This window comes from Spermophilus citellus, assembly GCF_964194105.1.
Source record: "Spermophilus citellus genome assembly, chromosome: 10".
NCBI lineage: Eukaryota > Metazoa > Chordata > Mammalia > Rodentia > Sciuridae > Spermophilus > Spermophilus citellus.
In genome coordinates this window covers 39,436,334-39,452,443 of record NC_138197.1, presented here as the reverse complement: position 1 = coordinate 39,452,443, position 16,110 = coordinate 39,436,334, and the positions used below count along the sequence as shown (strand labels likewise).

Sequence of the window (16,110 nt, the reverse complement as noted above, 5' to 3'; positions counted from 1 at the left end):
GTTAGGCAACCTCGAACTGGAAAAGGAAATAAAAGAACAATGAGGAAAACAACAAATATATTTTAAAAAATAAAAATAAAAATAAAAAATAACTAAAAACATAGCATTTACTATATGCCAGATACTACTTTAGGTATTCTATGTATATTAACTATTCAATTCTCAAACAACTTTAAGATAAAATTAAGCTCATTATCATCTTCATCTTACAAAGACAAACAAACAAAGCTTGAGCCTCAAAGAGGAAGCATACTTTATCCAAAGTCATGCATCTGGGGATTGGGGAGGTAGCTGAGTGGTGGAGCACTTGGCTAGCATGATTGAAAGCCTAGGTTTGATCCCATTCTGGGGGGAAAAAAAAGACATGTAAAATATAACTTAGCCTGGTTTGTTTTACTCTAAAGGAAGTTGTAGCTGAAATACAAAGAAAAACAAAAGACGTTACTTACAGGGAGAAATGTTATGGCCTACTTGTCATTTTACTTTATAAGCTGATGTTGGACTAAATCTCTGGATGAGATATGACCGCTGTACACAGCATCATGTGATAATTTCAAAAAGTAGTCAGTAGCCATTCATAGCCAAGCTGTGCTTTGAATATAGTCAATCTGAATTCAGAAACTGTGCTTTTAACAACTACCCTGCTCTGCCCTCTAGAGAGAAGGGGACAACCTTCCAAGGGAGGCAGCTACATGATATCTGATGTGGGATTTAAAGGCCAGGTAGATCTTTGCACAGGCAAAAGAAAAGGTAAGTGTGGGAAAGGTGCTGGAAGGTAGTGAGGAGTAGGTCTAGAAAGGAAAACAAGGGGAAGATCAGGAATAAGAGAACAGGCCTTTATTCTCAAAAAGATGAGGAGTCATTGAAGAGTCGTATCTGCATTTTAGAGGGTTTGCTTGGGCCATAGTAGGGACAACAGATTAATCGAGTTCAAACTATAGGCAAGAAGACCAGAGAGGAAAGAGTTGTAGAAATCTACCTGAAAGCTGACAGTCCCCTTATTGTGCTCCTCCTCAGGGTGAGGAGATGAGATGTGAGCAGGTGAGGAAGAGGGAGTCTCCTTAAGGGGACACCTTGGCTTCTGACTTGGGTGACAAATGGATGGTGATGCCAATCACTGACAACCAGCCCCAAGGAGGAATTGATGCTACATCCAGACACCATGAAGATGAAAAGGGAGGAAAGTCAGCCTTCCTCACCTCTCCCACTCTGATTTTCCACCAGTCAGTTGCATAGAACCATTCTGCTGCTGTCTGCAATCCAACCTCTTATGGAGATTCCTGGAGGAGGAATCCCAAAGATGATGTGACAATGGAGAAGAGACTCAGAGACAGAAGACAGACTCCATCAAGAGTCTTATCAGCCAACCACACAAATCCTCTGGAGCCTTACCACTGCCAGTTCTGAGTATGTCCTTGCCCAGTTACGCAAAATAACAGAGCTGGGGTGAATCCATACAGTCCTCAGCCTAAGGTTCCAGATACTAGCTAGATCCTCAGGTTTCAGCCTCTGTAACCCAGGAGGAGAAGCTGGTTCCTGCAAAAACTATGGCTCAGTGTATTGATTGTGATAGTTACCACCCAACTGAAAGGTTAAAAGTCAAAGAACCTGAATGCATCAAGAAAGATAGAGACAAGAAGGATCAACTGGATAATTTTCCAGAGAACACCTTGGTGCTTCCTGATGGCAATCCAGAAGAAAAGATCAGAAGCTCAGGGGAAGCAATGTAGGAAATGGTCTAGGTGAGCTTTGGTGGAAACTACATAGAAATGGAGGTAAGCGTTCAGCGATAAGAGCAAACTTTCTGCTGAAATCAGGGTCTTCTTGAAGGCAAATATGGGGGAAGTCTTTAAGAACCAAGGCCCAGAAAAGTAGGAAGTGGAAGATCTAAACAGCATAAAATTTCAGAGAGATGATCCAGACACCAGACAGAATGAAAGATGACAAAGCATGTGGTCCTGGCCATTTTGTGACTATATGTACAGAAAGAAGTATCTGGTTTAGGTGATGGTAGTAGTAGAAGCAGCGTGGATGGTTGGAAGTGGAAGCTGGGTGACTGGCCTACAACAGGAAAACCAGAGTAGAGGGCTGGATATGAAAGGAGGCAAGAAAGTAGGTGGTAGCATAGAAGACTGAGGGCTAAGTCAATGCTGGGAGGGATATTTACTAAATGCAGCTCTAAGATTGATTTGAAAAAAATCTCAGTGTGTCTGGGGAGTAAATACTTATTTTTGAAAAACATTATCCATGCAGAGAAATCATAATCCTCTCCAAGACATTTTCCCTGGTGGTCTCACCACCAACACATTGGTAGACTTTGGGAGCCTGGCATGGCCTGTCATAGGTCATCTAGTTCATCTAGTCCAGTGGTATGCAGGAGACTGTCTGCTACAAGGTAAGAGGCGTGCACCAGAATGCAATAAACAAATAGCTCCCACAGAGGTCACTAAACTACAATCCCCTCCTTCCTTCTGCAAATAGCATTCTACCTGTGTCAGACTGTGTTAGGGGGCAAGAGAGAGAGAGAGAGAGAGAGAGAGAGAGAGAGAGAGAGAGAGAGAGAGAGAGAGAGTGAGTCTAGAGACCTATTGGAACACAGCCATTTCCCCAGGTTTATGTGTTGTCTGGAGCTGCCTTGGTGCTTCTGAACAACATCTAATCCTTGGAACAGAGACTGTGTCCTGCAAAGCCTAAAATGTTGACTTTTTCTGGCATTCTACAAGAAAAAAAAAAAAAAACTTCATCAACTTTGAGCTAGAAAATCTTATTCTAAAAAGTCAATAGAACCTAAATGTAAGTTTAGTGGCAGAGTTGATTTACATTTTGGTGCAAACTCCTAAACTGGTTGTTGACTGGTTACAAAGTATGGACTGGCTTCTGCAGCTCATGTCAGGTAGTGCTCTCTCTTCAGCAATGGAGAAGGACTGCTGCAGCTTAACTGTGGACCAAAGTCAGGCCTTCAAGGAGGCAGAGTCAACATTCTTCCTCTACCAATTCAGTCTCCCACCACTGCGGGTAGCTGGAATCCAGACTCCATATTGAAAAGGTGTTTAGAAGCCATGGAACAGAGACCTTGCCTAGAGGTTATTTCAATGAGAGAGGCACTTATGTATATTTATGCTTGTTTGTCTTCATTATAATTAGACTGCTAATTCCTCAGGGCAAAATTTGTCTAACTATAAACTTTTGAGTGTACACTTCGTTACTGAGGGTAAATAAAGTATTAACAGGAAACCATCAAACCCTTTACTAAGAAAATGAGTAAATATTTATTTTGTGGAAATTTTTGAGAAGTAGTGGGCAAATGTATGTATAATTTTCTATTTCTTTCCATTTTAACATCTGATTTATTTCCTTGGATATACTGTGTGAGAAATCCTAGGTCAGGGTGGGGGTTGTTTGCTTTCTTTTCCTGGGGGCATGTGTGTGTGTGAGGAGGTTTAAAATTAAGATTGACAAGTAGTTTCAGAAACATATGTTGTTATTTTTAAGAGGATAGCAAAGAATTTTCCTTAATCCATACATACATAAATACACACATACACACACACACACACACATACACACACACTGTCACCTATTAAACATTACCAAAAATTGAACTTATGCCAAGAGCTGGGCTAGGAACTAGCAGTATAATATGAGTAAAATACACAGAAAAGGTTGTAGCCTCAGTCAGTTGATGACAAGAGGCCTCTTGCATTCATTGATGGGGGCTCTGGACCCGATTCTGACTTTGGACTGGCTGTTCAGTTCAGTCACCTCCAGCCTATTTGGGCCCAGGGTATTCTGTGACACTGAGATGACCCTGCAAAACGTGGTCACTTTCTAACCGGATCCCTCAGCTGGGTCAGGCTCATCTCAGGCCCTGACACCCCTCTTGTGCTTTGACTCACTCCCTCAGCCAGTCCTAGGCAGGGTGTGGATGCCTGGAGGAGCTCTCTTCCAGCCACACCTCCCCCAGCTTTTCCAGAAAGGCCCCTCAAGGACTCCTGCATTCCAGCAACCAGCCCTTCCAGTTGGGCAGAAATTTCTTGCCCTGGCAATCAAGAGGCATTTTGTTTTGTTTTATTTTAAGTGCATAGTACAACCCCAGGCAGCTCCACCCTCTGTTCTAATTCCATCCCATCTATTCCTTTTGGACCTTCATATTCAGAAGTAAGAAAGGTGAACTGGGAAAGAGTGGGAAGAGAAGTTGGCAAAAAAAAAAAAAAAAGTTCCTCCGTAAAAAGTTGAAAACAAAATTGAGGGTCCCTTGAATTCCTGTTCAGCCTCTGCACTTTTTCTTCCCTCAAATGTGTCACTTCTCGTTACCAAACACTCTTGAACTTGTGCCCAGTCTCCCCACCCCAAAGAGAAGTAGGCTGCATTAATTGAGCTGAAATATATAATGTCACAGGAGTTGGCAATAATTAAAGGATAACGCAGACATCCGTGTCTTCAGACAATAGTATGTATGCAGGCCATTCTTGATTTAAAACTAATGACAATGTCATGTTGATATAATTAATGCCTCGTTTATTAGATCTTGTGGGAAATGAGCTGTTCCTCATAATTCATTCTTGTAAAATCCTGGAACTTAAAATTTGGGGAATCAAATTATTTAAACATGCTTAATTCTTATAGAAATCTTTATATCATATTATTGTCTGTTTTTCTAAATTTAGTTCATCCAAAGTAATTTATTACCCTCCATCTGTCTGCCATTATATACCCAGTGCCTGATGGAGCACTCAGGTTCCCAGTAGATGTTTGTAGAACAAATAATTATAACCTCCAATATTGAACTTTGATGAAGAAAAATCATGATATCTTGGACTTTGGAATTGTAGAGAGCTATTTGCCCTTACCTCAATTTACTGAGTTTTTTCCCATTCTTATTTGTGCTGTTTTTATTCTCCTATCTCCTCCCTCTCTATGAAGCTGCTAACTTCTTCTGTTTCTGCAAATTCCTCCCTTAATGTACTGATTCTAATCAACTGGAGATCAGAATCAAATTTCCTAGGTGGTATCTGACATAAAAGTGGCTCTCTCTTAGTGTCTAAGAAAGACAGAGTTGCACTATGAATTTTTGATGCCCCTGATGGCCACCCAAACTCCTTTTTGTTTCCTTCTGGTCACTTAGCAGTGTTTGAGATGGCTATGTCTGCTGTATGAATAACCCCTAGGTAAGCCAAGTATTACCATATGAGCCATAATAGAAACTCACGTCAAATGCATCATACATCAGTTGGAACATCTCACCTATGCCATCTGGGAAAAAGATCACTTCAGATGACAGAATCTGGTATCTAAATTAACTGTTCACTCCACACTTGTGTGACAAAGCCAACAGGATGAGGAGGCGCCCCTGTTACATCTGAAATCTACAACATTCCTCTGGACCCAGAGTTACACCTCTCCCAGGAAATCCCAAATGTTCCATTTGCTGGTACTTTGGTTTAACAGTCTTCTCCCCTCTGGGTCCAAGAGTCCCCAAATTAATTGCATAATTAATCCAACAGGATTGAGAGTTTCTCAGGTTTTGCATGGAGTTATGAGAATCTCCCTTTTATGCTACAAGGCTCTCTGAAAACAGAAGGAAAGCAAACTGATGAAAATCCTGATTTTTAGTTTACCAAGAAATCATTTTGATTTCAATAATGCCTAATATCAGGCACCAAGAATTCAGTGAAGACGACTGCAATGAACTAATTCAACACAAGGACAGAGAAGGAAGGAAATGAGATGGGCTTAGCATGGGATCCAGTGCTCCCACCCCCGGTGTGGCCTCTAACACCACCTAGGTTCTAAAACAAACTGGTTGAACCAGGAGTTTTCTTCCCTCTGGAGGTCTGGTTGAGAGCCAACTCTCCATTGGTTGGAGTAAGTCAGGGCAGGGCCAGGAGACAGAATTCTTAAGCCTCACCCCTGAGTCAGCAGCCACCTCACCAGGTGACTTTGGGCAGGCTGGCTGAGCCTTTGGGATTCCAATTTGCCAACTATAAAACAACTGATGATCATACCCTTCAGCTCATAGTGTGGTGTGAGATTTTGTTAATTGGTGCTTGAAAAGGCTTATATCTTTGGATGAAAGCCTTTACAAGTTTTGAGCTCTGTTCTTAGTTGAGGTCTTTGTGTAGTTAGGTTTTATTAACTATGGCAATAGAGCTTGTATAATTTCCCTTTGGAGAAACAGTTCTCTAACCCTACAAATACGGTGGTGAAAAGCCACGTTTATAATTATACCTCTTATCCATTCTGATTTGTTTTCTATCTCACAGATGATCAACATAGATTCCCTCAGGTCTTAAGAAAAAATTTTGAAAATTTTTAATTCTAAAATTAATTCTAAAAATTCTAAAAATATTGGGGATAGACTGAACTTTTCTAAATCAAATTGTGGATTGAATGCTATAGTAACTCTTGCTAGCTTAAAAAAATGTAGGTTTGAATCTTTTAGAAAAGATCATTCTTTTAAAAATATATAGCTACCTTTCAATGCTATCTCTTTTGGGGAGGTTTTGTTGTTGTTCTTTTTTTGATAGTGGGTACTAAACCCAGGGACGCTCTACCACTGAGCCACAACTTCAGCCCTTTTAATTTTTTTTTTTTTTAATGTCAAGACAAGGTCTTGCCAAGTCACTGAGGGTCTAAGTTGCTGAAGCTGGCCTTGAATTTGCAATCTTCCTGCCTTAGCCTTCCAGACTACTGGGTTAACAGGTATGCACCACCATACCTGTCAATGGTGTTCTGTTTTGTTTTGTTTTTAAGAGTCATTGGTATGTAACTCATAAACAATAAAATAATTTGAAAAGTTTTGACATGTATATACACTTTCATGCAACCACAATCAAGCTCTGGAATATATCCACATCTCTGCAACTTTTTGCCTTATTGTTATCCTTTATTAATTTTCCTTCAATAATTGGCATTTTCTAGAATTTTATATAAAAGTAAAAAACATGTGCTGTCTATTGTCTGGTTTCTTTCACTGAACATAATTATTTTGTAATTCATCCATGTTGTTGGTTTACCATGGAGTTCATGCTCCTTAATTCCTTTTTATTGCTGAACAGTATTCCAGGTGTGGCTGTGTCCCTGTTGTCCATCCGGTCACCTATTGATAGACATTTAGACCGTTTCCACTTTGGGGCTATTAGAAATATAATTGCTGCAGACATTTTGTACAAGTCTTTGTACAGATATATTCTTTCATTTCTCTTGGATAAATACATAGGAAGTGGAATGTGTGGGTCATATGGTATGATATCATCTTCTGAGTGGATCCTGAATAAATAGATATTAGGAAAGCATGATACATGTGAACGCCTACATACAGTTCTCTTGATGACTGAAAGTGTTCATCATGGAACCAAAAAAAAAAAAAAACTGTATTTTCTTCCTCCTTCCTTCCTTATATTTTGATTATAATAAAAAGAATTTGCTTTTGTCTTGCAGGAAATGCTTTGCATCTATTTTGTTATCATATCCTTATAAGAAATTTCTTCCGTTTCTCTAATTCCCTCTAATTGATTATCTCCCTAAATGACACCAACATTCTGAAGCTGAAGAGTTATTCTAGATGAGTTCTCAAAAGAGCTACTATCAAACTTCCTCCTTGTTCCTGGGATGACAACACCTACCCTAGATAATGCCCTTTGCCTATGGTGTCCCTGCCTTTATGGTGAATCAGCAAAGTGTAAAGCAGACCACCTGTTGACCTGCTCCTGGCTGCTCTATTCTTCCTGTCATTTGGGACTCATCAATCACCACTGCTGTAGTTTAAAGCTTACAGATTTTACATCTTGACTTCAACTCTTTCACTGATAAGTCTCTACTAGAAAAATACTGAAACTGTTCCTTATGTAATTCCCAAGCACAGAATCACCTTACCTTGCTATTTAAGTTAGAAAATAATCTCATGTAGAGATTATTTAGATACTGTTGAAGACAAAACTTGCATTCTTAATGTTTGATGCTAGAAATAACCTCATTCCATTGTTGTAGAAAACTTCAAGTGAGACCTTTAGAATCTTCACTTCAAAAATGTTGTCCTGTTTTTCCTACCCCTTCTGTCCTTCTTATGTATGCTTTCTTGCTGCCCCTTCTCCCTCTGCTCTTCCAACTTCTTCTAAGTTTTGGAGGAATTTTTCAACCAAAGTCTACAGTAGAAATGCAAATATATGAAAAAGTGTTCAATGTCTTTAGTAATTAGAGAAATACAAATAAAAACTACTCAAAGATTTCATCTCACCCCAGTCAGAATGGCAGTTATCAAGAACACAAGTAATAATAAGTGCTGGAGAGGACATAGGGGAAAAGGCACACTCATACATTGCTGGTGGGACTGAAAATTGGTGCAACCACTTTGGAAAGCAGTGTGGAGATTCCTCAGAAAACTTGGAATGGAACCAGCCTTTGACCCAGTTATCCCACTCCTCGGTTTATACCCAAAGGACTTAAAATCAGCATACTATAGTGACATAGCCACGCCAATGTCTATAGCAGCACAATTCACAATAGCTAAAATGTGAAACCAACCTAGATGCCCATAAATAGATGAATAGATAAATAAACTGTGGTATATATACAAAATGGGATATTACTCAGCATTAAAAGAGAATAAAATTGTGGCATTTACAGGTAAATGAATGGAGTTGGAGAATACTGTACTAAGCAAAGTAAGCCAATCCCAAAAAACTAAAGGCTAAATATTTTCTCTGATTAGGAGATGCTGATCTATGATGGAGGTGGGGGGCGAGGGAAGAATGGAGGAACTTTGGGTTGGGCAAAGGGGAGGGTGGGGAGGGGTTATGAGGGTAGGAAAGATGGTGGAATGAGATGGACATCAATACCCTAGGTACCTGTATGATTGCACAAATGGTGCATCTCTACACCATGCACAACCAGAGAATTGAAATGTTATACTCCATTTGTGTATGATGAATTGAAATGCATTCTGCTGTCATGTACAACTAAGTAGAACAAATTAAAAAAATAAATATAATAAAAAAAGAAAATTCTAAAAAAAAAAGTCTCTAACTTTGGAACAATGGATTTCTCATTGCAAGTTAAGTTCATTTGGATTTTAAAATTGAAACAATCAACACACTGAAAAAATTAAATTTCCAAGCTAATAATGTTGGGATGGGAGAAGTCTTCCTAAGGAAGTGGCAAAATCTAGAACATAAAAATGACAGCTTGACATCTAGTTTTCTAGTTCTGTATATGAACGATATCATAACAAAATTAAAAGGTGCTTTATTTCACAGATTTGTAGAAAACATGTGCAATATATGTAAAAGGGGAAAATTACCACTTGGTATATAAAAAGCTCTCCACACTGAATTAAGATTTTTTTGCATTTTACTATATGTTAATTTTACCTCAAAAACTAAAAAGGACCATAAATAATATTGAATTCTGTTACAGATAAGAATTAAAAATGTTTACTATACTAATATTTGCAGCTTACTTAGAGATGCATAAAAATGTTGAGCATAGTGATGCACACCTGTAATCCCAGTGGCTTGAGAGGCTGAGACAGGAGAATTGCAAGTTTGAGGATAGTATTGGCAACTGATAGAGGCTCTAAGCAACTTAAGGAGAACCTGTCTCAGAATTTTAAAAAATAAAATAAAATAAAAAGGGCTGGGGATATGGCTCAGTGTTAGTTAAGCCTCCCTGGGTTCAATCCCTGTTACCAAAAAAAAAAAAAAAAAAAAGCATAGAAACAAGGCAGATTGATAAACAAATAAAGCAATGGCTAGATGGAAAGATATTTGATAAAATCAGAGTAGCAAAATTATTTATAGAATCCCAATGGCAGATAAAGACCAAGCATTGTGGCTATGCCTGTAATTCCAGCTATTCCAGAAGCCAGTTTTAGCAACTTAGTTAGACCCTGTCTCAAAATAAAAAAATAAAAAGATCAGGAGATGTAGCTCAGTAGTAGAACATCCTGGTTTCAATCCTGGGGGGGGGGGGGGGGGATTACAAGTTTGAAATAAAGCTCCCTAAATTATTAAGAAAATATGTGTAACCCCTTAAAACAGTAAACAAAGCAAATTAGCAGACAATTTAAAATAAAGAAAAACAAATAAACCAAAAGAAGAAAAATGCTCAATGTCACTTGGAATCAGCAAAAATGTGCAAAACTTTATAATATTCACAGAAACACACATGGGCAAAAATACATGTGTAAGGATATTTATTGCTTTATTGTTTTAAATAAGAAAATAAGAAATGAAACAATGCAAGCAAGGCCCCTTGGTGTGATGTTAAATAAGCCATGGAAAGCCCAAGCTTGAGGCCCTACCCAGCAGTTAGAGAAGCAGCTCTGTACTGACCAGAGAGATCGCCAAGCTCCAGTATTCACTGAAAAAATAAAATCACAGAATGTAATGATCATTACACAAAGATGATAACAGACTATGAGTGTGTGCAAATGCACAGAAAATAGCGTCCTAAAACCCACATATTCAATCCACAAATTCATCTCACAAAAGAGTGAAACTGGGGGCAGGGGAATGGGAATGAGAAAGACAGTGGAATGAAATGGACATAACTTACCATTTTAACTCCTCATCAAGTCCAACCACAAGAATGGGAAGTTCTACTCCATGTATGTATGATATGTCCAAATACATTCTACTGTCATGTATAACTAAAAAGAACAAATGAAAAAAAACAGAGTGAAACTTGAGGGAGAAAGAGTCTGAAGTGTCTGAGGGACATTTAAGCTTCTACTAAGCTTCTACTCTGTAGACTTCTGTGTATCTACTCTGTAGACTTCTTACAGCAAGCATACAATACCTTGATAACTTTTAAACTACTTAAACTGACCCAAGACACTAAGAATGGCTATTATCTAAAGTCCCTAAAATACCCTGTGAAAATTTCCAAATTCAGTCAAGAATCCACATATTTTTTCAGCCTAACATTAAACGCCTCAAATTTTGCAGACAAACATCTGGTGATCTTTTATGAGATTTTTCTTTATTTTTCATGTGAATGTCTCAGCAAATGATCACAAGCCTATAAATCATGTGAAAGTTCTTTCTTCTCCCAACTTATCCCCCTAGGGCTTAGCCCAACTCTGGATGCACAGTCTGATCCCCATAGAAGCCCCATTAAAAGGAAGTTTTCTTTAACATAATGGAAAGCATTTTGAGATAAATGCCAGGGATTAGACAGGGTCAGAGAGAAGAGAATTTTACAAAAATAATGCAAGCCAAAGGCAAGAGAAAGCAAAAATGAAAGGAGAAAAAAAGAAGCTTGGTCAAGGTCGAGGAAGAAGAGAGCAAAGAAAGTTTTGACCTAAGTTTGCAATATTCTAACCCATGAAAGAATTCAGGAGGAATTTTGTCACCTAAGTATGCACATGCCCATGCATGTACAGCTTCATTCAGGAAATGAGAGAGACTTTGTGGAGTCAGACATAAATGATAAACGGCTCCTCTGAAGTGAAGATGCTAGCTAAGACAGAGAAGTGGAAAGAGGAATACATACTTTAAAAGATGAACATGCAGGAGATAAACATGTTTTTTTGACCACAGAGATCATCAGAACATTGTATAAACAAACATTATTCCCCTGACTGGAGAGGGTATTCAGTCACTTGCTCAGCTAAGTTTCTCAGGTGGGGCTGGATGGCTTGCCTCTGGTGTCTGTGGAAAACACCTGTGTCCAGGTAAGGATGTAATGCAGTCAAAACAAGAAGGGTATTCCCAGAGTGTGTTTCTCTATGTGTGTGTTGAAAGAAGAATTCATCCCATGCTTTTGAGAAAAATAGGAGTAGTAGGTTTATGTGTGTCCTCATTTCACACCTTTGGTTCCCTTAACACATAGTATTTCATGAGTTCCAAATACTGTGTTTCACTCTGGAAATGCAAAAGTAAATGGCATGACCCTTTACCAAAGAATTTTGGTCTGGTAGGAAATTATTTACAATATGACAGATTTAAGGTACAATAGCAGCACAAAGTCTGCTTTAAGGTTTGTTTAAGGTACAGTAACAGTACAAGGTCATCTGCTATGATCATCCACTGGGCTGGAGACAAGACAGGCCCAACACCACAGACTTCAGAGGTTCAGACCTCTGAGTTGCACTTGTAGGAGCCTGAGAGAATGAGAAGCCACAGGCTGGGGGAAAATATCTGCAAAAGGCAGGAATAAATTACTATATCTAAAATATACAGAGATGACAGCAACCCTTGGCCGGCCAGGTGCACGGTAGAAGGAGGAACAGATGAGAGTGACCCCTGGCCTGCCCACGGTGGGGTAAGAGGAGAGTAACCACACTGCAGTCCCATCTACCAATGCGTGGGGTGGCTTTCCCTGCTGGTTTCCATCTAGAGACAACAGCCAGGATCTACAAAACCATCTTCCAGGTTCCTGCAGGCAAGGTATTGGTACCTTGCAGGGACACTACAAGATTATAAGGTAGAAACCATAATACCTTGAATCCACATTTCTGGAGAGGAAGACACAGACAACATGAAGAAACAAGGGAAGAAAGTGCCTGAGACACACAAAGCTGATACAATAATAGATTCCATTGCCAGCATTGCAGATTAAATGTCAGAGAAGGAGTTCTGAATTTACATAATTAAAATGATCTGTGAAGCAAAGAATGAATTAAGAGAGCAAATACAGACAACAATTGACTGCTCTAACAAAGAGATACGAGAGGTAATACAGGTAGCAAAAGATTACTTCAAGAAAGAGATAGAGACTCTGGGGGGAGTAAAACAGAAATCCTTGAAATGAAAAAATAAAAACAATAAACAAATAAAAAATTCAATAGAATGCATCAACAACAGACTAGATCACTTGGGAGACAAAATTTCAGGCAATGAAGACAAAATATAATCTTGATAATAAAGTTGATCAGGAGCTGGGGTTGTGGTACATATATACATATATGTGGTGTGTGTGTATATATATATATATATATATATATATATATATACACACACACACACATATATGTTTAAAATATAATATAAAGGGCTGGGGACATAACTCAGTGATAAAGTACCCTGGGTTTAATCCCCAGTATCAAAAATAATATAAAATAAAAATAAAGTTGATCACACAGTGAAGATGGTAAAAAAAAAAAACCATGAACAGAACCTCCAAGAATTATGCAACAACATGAAAAGACCAAATCTAAGATTTATCAGGATAGAGGAAGGCACAGAGATACAAACCAAAGGAATTCATGATCTCTTCAATGAAATAATATCAGAAAAGTTCCCAAATGTGAAGAATGGAATATCAAATACAAGAGGCATACAGGATACCAAATGTACAAAATTAAAACAAATCCACACCAAGTCACAGTATAATGAAAATGCCTAGCATACAGAATGAGGATAGAGTTTTTAAATCCACAAGAGAAAAGTTTCAGATTACATATAGGGGGAAAACAATTTGGATCTCAGCAGATTTCTCAACCCAGACCATCAAAGTTAGAAGATCCTGGAACAACATATGAAAGAAAATAGATGCCGAACAAGATCTTATATCCAGCAAAATTAAGCTTCAGATTTGATGGCAAAATAAAAACCTTCCATGATAAACAATAATTAAAAGAATTTATAAGGAGAAAGCCTGCACTACAGAATATTCTCGGCAAAATATTCCATGAGGAAGAAATGAAAAACAACAATGAAAATCAGCAGAGAGGAATTGCAATAAAGGGAAATCCAATCAAAGGAGAAACTTAGTCAAGTTAAAAACCAAAAATAAACCAAAATTACCAGGAAGACAAAACATGTCTCAATAATAACCCTGAATGTTAATGGCCTAAACTCATCAATTAAAAGACATAGACAGGCAGATAGGATTTTTTTTTAAATCCACCAATATGCTGCTTTTAAGATCATTTTGTAGGAAAAAACATCCACAAACTGAAGGTAAAAGGATGGGAAAAAAAATATATCACTCACATGCGTCACGTAACAAGCAAGGGTTTCCATCCTAATATCAGATAAAGTAGACTTCAAACCAAAGTTAGTCAGAAGAGATAAAGAAGGGAACCAACCGTACATCAATAAGACATAACAATCATAAATATCTATGCCCCAAACAATGAAGGTTCTGGAGTATTAATCTGCCATAAAGAAGAATGAAATTATGTGCAGGTAAATGTATGGAATTAGAGACCATCATGCCAGGTAAAAGACTCAGAAAGTTAAAGGTTGAATGTTTTTTTCTGATATGTGGAAACTAGTTCAAAATAACAGGGAAAAAAGAAAAGAAAAAAGGGGGGATTGGAATTTCATTAAAATAGAAGATCAGTGGAATAGACAAAGGAGGTTGAGGGGAATAGAGGAGGGATGGAAAAAGGGAAGAATAGTGAAACGGTTCTGACCCAACTCTCCTACATATATGTGTGGATACAGGCACTACTTTAAAAAAAAAAGTAAAATAGCAGTACAGGGAAGGGAACAGAAGGGGGGGGGGAAGCGAAAGAGGAAATATTGGGGATTGAATCAGAGCAAATTATATTACATGCTTTTATAATTATGTCAGATGAACCCCCAATATTATGTACACCTGAAGAGAACTAATAAAAGTAATAATAGTATATATCAGATTTTTTTTAAAAAAAACTAACAGTAAGAAAACAATCTAAGTTTAAAATGAGCAAAAGGTATGAACAGATTCTTCACTGAAGATATACAGATGGCAAATAAGAATTTGGAAAGATATTCTGCATCATAGAGAATATCAAATAGAGAATTGCAAATTAAAACAACCACACATTCATCAGAATGGCTGTAATCCAAAACGGTAACTGTATACAGTGCGGACAAGAATGTGGAGCGACTGGAACTCTGGTTCATTGCTGGTAGGAATGCAAGGCAGAGCAGTCACTTCAGAAGACAGTTTGGTGATTTCTTACAAAACTAAATATACTTTACCAAATGACCTAGAAAATGTATGCCTGGTATTTACTCAAATGACTTAAAAGCATTTGCCTATGACCAAAACCTGCATGCAGATGTTATAGCAGCTTTATTCATAATTGCCAAAACTTGGAAGCAACTGAGATGTCTTCTAGTAGGTGAATGGATAAATGAACTCTGGTGTATCTGGTGTATCTGGTGTATCAGCACTAAAACAATGAGCTCTTAAGACATGAAAAGATATGAAGGAAACTTAAATGCATATTACTAAGTGAAAGAATCCAGTCTGAAAAGCCTATATGTTGTATGATTTCAATTATTCAGAATTTTTTGAAAAGATAAAACTCTGTAGACAGTATAAAAAATCAAGAAGGAGGGAGAAAGGGAATGGATTGGTGAAGCACAGGGGATTTTTAGGGTAGTAAAACTACTCTGCATGATACTATAATGATGGATACATGTCATTATACATTCACCTCAACCACAGACTATACAACACCAAGAGTGAACCCTAATTAATGTCAACTATGTGCTTGGGTGATAACATGTATGAGGGTAGGTTCATCAGCTGTAACAAACATTCCACTACGATGAACAGTACTAGTAGTGAACAGAGAAAGCTGGGGCAGGGGCAGAGGATATGTGGGAACTCTGTGTTTGCTGCTCAATTTTGCTGTGAACCTAAAACTTCTCTAAAAACTAAAATCTACTTAAAATAAGCAAGTGGGAAGAACAACACTGACTATCACATACACCAATATGGCCTCCCCTTGTGGGTAAGGGACACAGAGTCAAACCCCCTGGATTACAAGTGAAACACTCACAGAAATACACACAAATATATACTTATTGCTATCATCTTCCTCTTCTTCTTCTCCATCATCATCATCGTCATAGTCGTCATCATCATTGTCACCATCATTAACAACATTTCAGGAAAGAAGAACAACATGCCCAGGGCACAGGAAACCCCTTGCAAAGCTATCTAGTTCCCGGAATGCCCTGTTGCTGAAACACAGGAGCAAGGTAAGAGCAGGAAAGGAACAGACCAGATGTCACAGAGCCATAATTGCTCCCAAAGGAATGTGGCTAGTTAAACAAGGCAACATTGGATAACCCTAGGCAAGAGAATACATGAGATCAGATTTGTGTACTGAAAGATCAGGGCTGTGCCAGGAATGGTGGTACATACCTGTAATTCCAGCAACTC

General features: G+C 38.2%; 1 long non-coding RNA gene across 1 annotated transcript in view; it reads right to left on the bottom strand.

Annotated features, from left to right (window-relative positions):
- Positions 1–10,211: 10,211 nt before the first annotated feature.
- Positions 10,212–16,110, bottom strand: part of LOC308658641 — a 33,996-nt gene continuing 28,097 nt past the window's right edge. The window contains exons 2-3 of the long non-coding RNA XR_014024216.1: positions 10,555–10,648; positions 10,212–10,359 (exon numbers count right to left, since the gene is read on the bottom strand). This is a non-coding gene — a long non-coding RNA (uncharacterized lncRNA). The remainder of the gene's footprint in view (positions 10,360–10,554; positions 10,649–16,110) is intronic.